At 33.6% G+C, this 10798-nt stretch overlaps 1 pseudogene; it reads right to left on the minus strand.

Moving 5' to 3' along the window:
• Positions 1-540: 540 nt before the first annotated feature.
• LOC145799883 (G-type lectin S-receptor-like serine/threonine-protein kinase B120) lies at positions 541-7990 on the minus strand (annotated as a pseudogene).
• Positions 7991-10798: the final 2808 nt, after the last annotated feature.

Below are 10798 nucleotides of genomic sequence, written 5' to 3' on the forward strand. Positions count from 1 at the left end.
TTATCCAAAAGTTATTTCATGAAGTTGTGTTTTAAAAACACAGTATTTCAACAAATCTAGATGTTAAATTTCCAGGACCAAAGAAACCAATCAAACAGACAATCTCTAATCAATTGGTCCTATATAATGTAGTTGGCTATAGAACAGAATCAAGAAAAAGAATAGAAGACAAACTAACAAAAAATACTTGTTGGGGTTCTGAAACTAATACCCAACTCACAATCTCATAAGATCATCTGTGTTACATAACAATGATTTCAAACTTTAGTTATAATAGTATACTCCTTCCTATATTTGTAGATGTCATTGTACAATAATACCAACATACTTATGAAGACATATACATGATTAGTTAATAGGTCATCGCCCTTCAATTATTGATAGAGAGACCTCAGAACATAGTTTGCTGCGTTTTGACCAAAGATCAGTGTCCGACAAGCTTTGAACACTAAATATGGGTTGTTTTAGTTGTGGAAGATCCATTTCACTACTCAACATGAGAAGCACAACTGACATGGTTAGTCTATTTGTAGCGTGGTCTTAAACACAAAGAAGGCCAATACGTATGCATCTTATTACTTCTGACTCGGAACATGAGTCGGCCAATACTTCATCCATTATGTCTGGTGCCCTGTTTTTGTTGCACAATTGCCATGCCTAGAATAGCTCCACATGCTCCATATATGAAATTAATAGCACGTATAATGGTGGTAATTGATAGTGTTTGAAATCAAGTAAAGATAAAGTTAGTGCACTTACATAACCAAGGAGGTTAAAATAATTTTCATGATACTAAAAACTAGAATTCCTCAGTCCACAAACAATCTCTAGTAGCAAAATACCAAAACAAAAGACATCTGACTTCTTGGAAAATAATCCTCTCATTGCATACTCAGAAAACATACAGCCATTTCATTTGATTGGAAATTGTTACATTTACTCTTACTCGAGATTATAAGATGTTCAATAAATGTAAGGTAACTATTCTAAATATATATATATATATATATAGGAAAGAAAATTATTCACTACATGACATATATTGCTTTAATTTAATTTTATTTTTTTAAAAAACAAAGGAAGAAGAAGTAAATAATGAAATTTATATGAAACAAGATGATTGCACTCTAGTGTTTTGTTTGTTTTGTTGTAACCAGTTAGCCATCTATGTAAATGTACTAATAGAAGAGGGGCTTCCACTTTCTATAATATTGAGATCATTCTTTTCGATCTATTTTGTCTGCAAAATGTTGACATAAGAACACAATAATGGAGGTAAGAAGGGAGGATAACCAATCAGAGGAAGGGGCGTACATACAGAGAAGGTTGAGAAGAGAGAGCACTCCTTCTATTTAGCAATAGCCAATAGATGCGCTTTTTTTTTTTTTTTTTTTGGTTTTGTTTTGTATTTTTTTTTTCTTTTCACTATCACCAATCATGGCATGAGCAGTTCATTGTGGAATAATTGGTAATAATTTTTTTTGCCTTGCAAGACTTTGTTGTAGAATAATTGAGATGCAAATGTGAACAGGTTTTCATTGCCAATAAAAAGTAAAGGTGGTGTTCGATGCTATATTATTAACATGGACAGCCCCATGGTGCTGTTGTAGCTTATTGTTCAAATATTGTTGAATAAGATTGAACATAATACAATCTTTTCACTAGATGAGACACCTTGAGGATGAAAAAAATAATACTTAGCTATTGAAATGAATATAATCTAACTACTTAGCCTCATTTGTAACTCTAGTCACCATCCTAATCCAAGATATATTTTAAGCCCATTTGCAAAGCATTGAGCCTGTTGTGATATGTACTCATGGCTACTTCCATTATACTTTCATTTGTACTATTTTCAAACATGAAATGTTCCATATCATATATAACTGCATCAGTAGACAAATAGCTAGCAAAGGTGAGCAGAATCTATTGAAGGAAAGAAAGGGCACTTACAATGTTCCCACCACCCTTTGAGTGTTTGCTAGTTCTTGTGTAACTCGGAAAGTTGGCACTAGCCCAAAGTCTGAAATTTTTGGATTCATGTCATCATTCGAAAGAATATTGCTGGCCTTCAAATCTCTATGAATAACCCTTAACAAGAATCATGATGGAGATATAGAAGACCTCTAGCAATACCTTGAATAATGTGGAAGCATTTAGCCCAATCAAGCAGCGCCTTTTCCGTTGCATCTAACCAGAAGCATGACAGTCAAAAAGATGCATTCATCAACATCATTCCTTTCCATGCAATTTATCACCAAGGAGGACAACAAAGAAATGATGAACACAAGTTTTAACACTTCTTTCCTTTGTGCTAGACATATAGTTGTACTAATAGTATTGAATGACAATGAGCTATGAACAATTTATAGGGAGAAAGATGAGACTGTAAAATTTTGATGTTTGATATTAAAAAATTTGCTAATGCTTTCTCTACAACATGCCTTCTTTTTTCTTTTTCCTTTTTTTTTTCTTTTTTTCCCTATTGAAGAGCCAATCTACACATAAACCTGATACGAAAATTTTGTTGTTTATTTTTATTAGTTTCACAAGGAAAAAAGTGCCAAGTAAAACCAACCAAAGAGAAAAATGTCCAAGCTTTTGTTTGTCATGTACTCATAAACCAATAGTTTTTCTTCTCCTTCAATGCAACAAACCAAGAGCCTAACAAGATTCCTGTACTGAAGTTTGAAGATCGATATGATCTCTAAAAACCTACGTGATTCGTAATTCGAAATAGATTGAATTGCAACAATTCCCAAACAATCAAAACTAACAATCTAAATAATCTAGCACGTACAAAAGTGATTTAGATTGTTGTTTCGCAATTAATAAATCGACACAAACGATTTTTACATAGAAAAAATCACAGTTGGAGCACCTCCAATTGTGATTAAAAAATCACGAGCGAAATGCCACTAACCAATCCACTATGAAGAATGAAATTACACAACATTACCAAACAATTTACCCAACACCCTGTAAAATTGTCTTCCACAACTTGTGCCTCTTTTACCAACGCCTTCGACTCGGAATTGATTAGTCTAATGTTGAATCCACAAAACCCATGTTGAATCTATGACAATGAGCCACTTCGAACTCCACCGAACAAACTCTCTTGAATAGAATGATCAAACAACCCCTTTGATGTAATCAATTTAACTCATGAGATACTCTCACAAAGACATCAAAGGAAACAAGTAAAAAGTTCTAGAAGCAATCACAAACTCTCAGGATGTAGATCTGGACGTCGTAACCCTAGAATTGTCTTTCGCGCAGCTTTATAGTGAACAGGGTTGCGGAGATCGTCGCTTGAGCGGTGTGCCTTGTACGCAGAAAAGCCTTAAGTGCCTTTCGCTCGAGCAATGGAAAGCTCGCTTGAGTGTAAAAACAAAACTCTCAGTATTTTTGCAGACTGCCTAAAGTACTAAGAAACTAAATTCTTCGCTTGAGCAGTCTAGCTAAACCACATGCACAAAATTACAACTAAAAATATGTTTGTTCACGAAATTGACAACACAAAGGGACCTAACAATCTCATTCTTGAACTCTTCCGCACCTTGTCCTGAATGCCTTGAAAGTCTTTTCACTGCCACTTGCTGCACATTTTCTAACTTCCCCAGTCCACAATTTTTATTAGTTAGTACATCACATATATGTCAACTGGTCCATGTACAAGGCATCACAATTACCTTATAAATAGGTCCAAATCCTCCTTCCCCAAGTTTGTTTGTTGTGCTGAAGTTATCGATAGCAACTAATATTTTATCAAGGCCAATAATTGGTAGTTCTGATGACTACACATTTTCTTGCAAGGTGTCTCTTGAAGTGTCCATTGTATCAGCCATATCAAAGCCCATTATCCTGTTTTCTCTCTATAATGATGTGCAAAAATTAATCCATGGAACCATAAATTATTTAGATTTCTCATATTTGGAATATGTTAATAATAATCATTGTCGCTTGTTGAGTAAAAGAAACCCTCAAATGCTAAAATATTAATACATCTAATAAACACCTATAAGAGGAGTTAACTCGAGCCTATCTAATTGATTAAGCCCAATCGGAGCCCAGTTAGAAAGCATAAAATTAGTGGGCCCAGAGATATCATCATCGAATGGGCTGGATCACTCTAATCTCGAAAGGGTTTGAATCCACGAACCCAGAGACCCATTTGAGCTCAGACTTAAAAGGGTTTGGATCCACGAACCTAGAGATCTGAAGCGCTTGGCTTCGAATGGATTCGAACACAATCTAGAAGTCGCTTTGTCAATGAGTCCTAGAACACTTGCAGGCTCGAAACTTTCTGGGATCTACGCAGCAGAACTGTGGGCATGACGGAGTCTGAACAAAGGACCTGATCTCGAGGATGGTTACTAGAGATAAATTCACTCTTTGGTTAAACTAGCCTATACCCAGGTCAAGGTCGCACAATCTAGGGGGTCCTTGGGATTCGACAATTTTTGCAGCAAGACGTTCTCTTGAACTACCTCGGCAGGGGCATCCTCTGGGACTGCCGTTGACCCTTTGGGATGATTGGGGATCATTGGTTGGGCGTGGCTAAGAAAAAGGGTGTTCACTGAGAGGTTGATCTCCTCTTCGGAATTTTTCTCATCCTTAGAAAGGTCACCTCCTCAGACAAAGTGGTTAGAGAATATATTCTCCATGTGCCTTGCACATGGGCTCCATTCCACATCATGAGGTGTCTATAAATAGTACTCACCCATAGCTTTCCAAGGAGTTGATTTTGGGACAAGCAATTTTTGGAAGAGAACTAATTTTCCTTCTCCATTATCTACTTTGAGAGTAAAAGTGGGAGATCCATATGAGAGCAATGCTATTATTGTCTCTTTAACTACTTTATCTTCTTCTTTACCTAATCTCTTATCTCCATCATCTCTTTGCTATTGTGTTTCTAGTTCTAATCGTTGAAGAATCTAAGCCTCTCTCATCATTTATAGAGAATTCGGATTTTCTGGTGATCTTCGAAGATCTTCGAATTTTTCTGGCTAGCCTTTGAATTTTCCGGCAGGCATTCAAAGTTTCCAGCGACTTTTTCAACTACATTTAAATTTTTTCGGCAACCTTTCCAGACCCTCACATACATAACCTTCTTACCTACCTCTTTGATGTGCTCTCCACTTGTGCAAACCATACATGAAGGCACCCAAGAGGACAATCCCAAAAATTGTAGTAAAGCTGAAGACAAATTATAAAATAAATGACATTATTCATCCTCAAATATTACACTTGACATTTATCATTAAGATTTTGTTAGGGATTTAAACATAATCATGTCTTGTATGAAGCACATAACATACTTATTGTTTTTTAAGACAATAATACCCATTATTGATTTTTTAAGGATAATAATACCATTTTTCTGGGGATCTCATTTGTATTTTGTTTCCTCTATCTTAGTGGCAAAATACAAATAGGATCACTAGATAAGGGAGTTATTGCTTTAAAAATTCAATAAATGTGTCATCTGTCTTACCTATGATATAGGGATGGTCATTTTCCCCACTCCGCTCCGCATCTGTATCCCCCACCTTGCCTCGCATGGATTTTTCCCGCCCCGATTAAGAAGTGGGGTGGGGAAAGTTTTGTTTCTTCCATCCCGTTCTACCTAAACCCCGCCCCCTACTATGATATGATTGAGTAAATACCTAACATAATCGTATAAAAAAAATTAACTATAATAATATAATAATTTGAGATAATTAATTATTAAGTTTTAAAATTTTAAAAATAAAATATAAATGAGTCATAATTTAATAGAGTATATTGTAATTAATAGACAATAATTTTCTAATTCATCCAAGTTAACCAAGTGGAGCGATACCAGGCATCACGCTACGCGATGTGTGTCTCATATGGTACAATTTTGAAAATTAAACATCAATAGCAACTTCAAAGCCCCATATCACCACCATGGTCTCGTCAAGCCCTACGCCTACCTACTTTATCGGTTGCTAGCCGGAAGGAACGTATTTCCTCTATATAGTACAGCATGCTTTATCGGGTGCAAACTAAAAGGAACGCATGATCTCTATATAGCACATCTGCCTGCTTTACCGGGTGCTAACCGGAATGAACACATTACCTTTATATAACACATTAGTTCGCTTTATCGGTTACTAGTCGGAAGGATTGCGTTACCTCTATATAGCATAATCACACTTGCACAACATATGCATTAAAATTGCTTCCATTTATTCTCATCTAATTACATAATTACACAATCTCACAATGTTTCCACATCATTCTAAATTATGCAAATAAATCACAACACATAATGCATACTATTTATTATACAACAACCACTGCCATCCTCCACCAATGGCCAATGACAAAACCTCTAAAACAATGAATAACATAAGAATCTCTTAATATTTCCATATACTTTCCAACACTTGGTCAATTATATCAAAATCCTCTTTTGACTATAGTAACAAAATATAAAAACAAGTGTTCACTTTCCAACTATCAACATTAACCTCATCAAGTAAATCCAAGAAAACAAAAAATAAAAAATAAAGAAGAAGAAGAAGAAGAAGAAGTTGATAACTCATCCTCGTTTTAATCCAAAACATCCATTTGGTCCAAACGAGCTAAAATCACATTATTTTCTTTTCTTGTCAAAAACCGCCAAAACAATTCAAATATCTCATATATGAATTTGAGATTTAAAACTATTATAATAACGTAACTCAACTAATAAAATTAGTGACCAAATACCAAATCACATTAACTAATACTCTTAGTTCAACTTTATTTCACACCAAACAACTTAATCTCACTTATTTTCTCCAAATTTCATACTTGGTTAACTTTACCATTTTTAATCCCATAATATTAAAAGTTCGGAAATAAACCCAATAACACACTTTTAATTACAAAGGACATAAAATATTAACCAAACTAATTTAGTAAGTTCATTATATTCACAATTTTCCAAAAAAAACAATACCAGACATAATTTAACATGTCTCATCTTTTAAACATAACCATATTTCATGCCAAGTTACTCAAATAGATAATTTTTTCCAAATTCTCTACAAATAACAATTTTAACAACTTTTCTAAAGTTCATTAATCAGTATGATATTTACATAAAAAATCATGAAATGTGCCCAAGAGTACATTTTTTAAGGTTGGGAGTTCAAAAGTCCACATTCCATTTCACAAAAATGAATAAAACCTAATCATCAAAATATCAACATTCATAAAATATCATGAATATAGCACTTTTATAGTTTTTAATCCCAAAACAAATCTATAATCGCTACCTCAAATGATGACGAGGAGCAAATTTGAAAATGTAAACCTCACCGAATCAAGAATTTGAGAATTCGATTGCAAAGAGTACAACAATATCTCCGACTTCTATTTACAAAAATTTTGCAAAATCTCACTCTAAAGACTCCCACTCTAAACTTAAAGTTTGTGTATCCATGGGGGGGAGAGAGAGAGAGAGAGAGTGGCGGAGCAGTGAGGTAGGGGAGGGGAAACCCTCTGCTCAACAAATGACAGAAAAAGCAAATGAAGAAGAGAGAAAGAGGTCTGATTGGGGTAAAGAAAAGGGAAGGGGCGTGGGGGACAAATTAATACAAAATACATCATAATAATATTTCAAAATTTTGTGACATAAATAAAAAAAATAATATAATTTTATCTTATTATAAAAGGGAAAAATTACTCATAAATCCCATATTAGGAAATGTTGCTCTATCTAGTCCTGAGTGTTTTTTTGTAAAGCATTTAGTCCTTTTTATATTTAGTCCTGAGTGTTTTATGATGTTGGTGATGTTGATGATGTTTTATGATGTTCGTGATGATGTTTGATGATGTAGTTGATGATGTATGATGATGTTTGATGATGTAATTGAAGTTTGATGTTGTTGATGATGTGAATCTGATTTTAGTTTTCCACAATGACAAGCAATGAAATTGATCGTACCTGAGCAACAACAGCAGTAATCAACATTCCGAGAGGGAGAGCCAAGGCCTCGACATCACATTCCTTTTGCCGAGCAGAAGCGATCAAGACTCTAGGGTTTTGTTGCTTAGTCGTAATGCGTACCCCTCTCTGTATAGAATGCGAGGTAGAACAAACCGACGAGGTTGAAGACGATGTTGCTTCAGAGCCATCCATGAAGAGCTTCTTCTTCTTCTTCTGGTTCTTCCTGGTTTTGATGGCGATAGATTTGCCGCCATTGGCGGTGGGTTTTGATGATGATAAGCGGCGGCACAAGGTGATTCAAACATCAAAGATTGATGATGTAGTTTATTCAAACATCAGATTGATGATGTAGTTTATTCAAACATCAGATTCAAACATCTAATAAGCGACGTTGCTAATGTAGTTTATTGATGATGTTTGATGATAAACGGCGGCACAAGGTGATTCAAACATCAGATTCATTTAAAAAAAATTTATGGGTGTTTCAAACATCAGATTCAAACATCAGAGATTGATGATGTAGTTTATTGATGATGTAGTTTATTCAAACATCAGATTGATGATGTAGTTTATTCAAACATCAGATTCAAGCATCTGATAAGAGACGTTGCTGATGTAGTTTATTGATGATGTTTGATGATAAGCGGCGGCACAAGGTGATTCAAACATCAGATTCATTTAAAAAAAAAATATGGGTGTTTCAAACATCATATTCATTTTAAAAAAAAAATCACCTATAGTTTATTTATTTATTTTGTCTACTGATTTTTTGGATGACGTTTTTATAGTGGAAGAGATAAATGTGCTTACTACAAAGTAATATTCATTTTCTGCATCCAGAGCATTGTTGGCTTCGTCAAGGATTAGAATAGCAGGGTCTCTAACAATGGCCCTAACAATAGCAATCCGCTGCTTTTGACCCCCACTAAACAAACCATCGTCAACGATGGTCTCATAACCATTGGGAAGAGATGAGATAAATTCATGAGCATTGGCTTGTTTCGTAACCCATTCTACATCTTACTGTTTGATGTCTGTGGAGCAACCATAACTAATGTTCGATTTCACATCCATGTGAAAAAGATGGGGTTCCTGTTCAAATAGAACATTTATGGAACAATATTGTACGATGATGTTGATGATGTTGCTGATGTTTAATGATGTAATTGAAGTTTGATGTTGTTGATGATGTGAATCTGATTTTAGTTTGATGTTGATGATGTTTTATGATGTTGGTGATGTTTTATGATGTTGATGTTGTTGGTGTAGTTAATGTTATTGATGTTCGAAAAGGAGAGAAATGTAAAAAAGGCCTATAGTGAGCTTTTAACATTCAAATAGGACTTATTAGTCTACAAAATAAAAGGCAGGATCAAATGGTTTAACAAATTAAAATTTGGGATTTATTGGTGTTTTGCCCTTATAAAAGATCATTTTACATCACAAAATATAATCTTTTATTTTACCTTATAGTATACACCATAAATTCACTTTTCAAATATTTATTATAATTCTATATAATAAATAATAGAAATTCTCAAGGTGATTCCTATCATTCATATAACTAAAAAGGACTAAACAGTTAAACATAAGTTACATATAAACACCAATTAAATTGATTTCAAGTCATGGTTCTTAAATTAAATTCACATCCATAAGCCAAACATGACCCGATTATATATCAAACTAGACCCAACAAATTTTATCTCAAGTCATGGTCTAAACACCCAAAACTCAACACCAAATTCTACTATAAACTAAACTAAACTAAACGTCATTCAATCCGTGAATTTTCAGAAAATAAATATTCTCATTTCATTCTGAAATTTTTATCCAACATGGTAGATTCATATAGGAACAACATATTAAAATTTCATAATTTTTTTTTTTGAGATTGGAAACTATTTTTAAAAAATACAAGTGAAAATAATTTGCTTTTGTTATATGAATTAGTAAAATTTCGTAATTGTTTATAATTTTTTTAAAACAAAAATCGACACCACAAAATTTTTAATTTACCCTAAATAAAAAAGGAGAGACTTCTCTCCAGCCCATTGTGTGGACTGGACCATATTGATGAGTCAATGGGGCCTACCACGGGTCCTGTTTCAATAATCTGAGTCGTTTAATGTATAGATCTCGTCGAGTATTTCATGCTTGCAAAACATCACATTGATTGGATATCGGTAGCCCCTTGATCGAAACACATTTTTGTTAATAATTTATTTTTCAAATCATATTTACTATTGACAAAAATGTGTTCCGATCAAAGGACTACCAATATCCAATCAACATGATTTTTTGCATGCATGAATTATTCGACGAACTCTACACATTAATGATTCGGATTATTCAAACAGGACCCATGGTGGGTCCCATGGGCTCAACAGTATGCTCTAATCTACGCAGTGGACTGGAGAGAAGCATCTCCCAAAATAAAAAAATGTTTGGAATTTTCTTTGCTTTAATAGATTGTATATTATTGTAATCTTTCTAGCATAAACTACTAATAAGTCTTAATAGTTGGACTTAATTCTCATCAAGTCATATTGAAAATAAGTCATTGTATAATCATCGTTAAAAATAATTTTTTGTGGCGATATTTTACATATGTCGCTAAAAATTGACAATTTGTAACTTTTTTTGTTGCGATTTTTATAAATTGTTTCTAAAACTTACAATTAGTGACATTTTTTTGTGTTGAATTTTTTAAACTGGCATTGAAAGTTGAAAATTAGTGACTATTTTGTGACGATTTTCTTAAACTATCACTAAAAATTAACGATTAATAACATTTTTTAATAGTGTATGATAAAAAAATACTATTAATTA

The sequence above is a fragment of the Camellia sinensis genome, chromosome 9 (assembly GCF_055761805.1).
Source record: "Camellia sinensis isolate YWXY chromosome 9, ASM5576180v1, whole genome shotgun sequence".
Taxonomy (NCBI): Eukaryota; Viridiplantae; Streptophyta; class Magnoliopsida; order Ericales; family Theaceae; genus Camellia; species Camellia sinensis.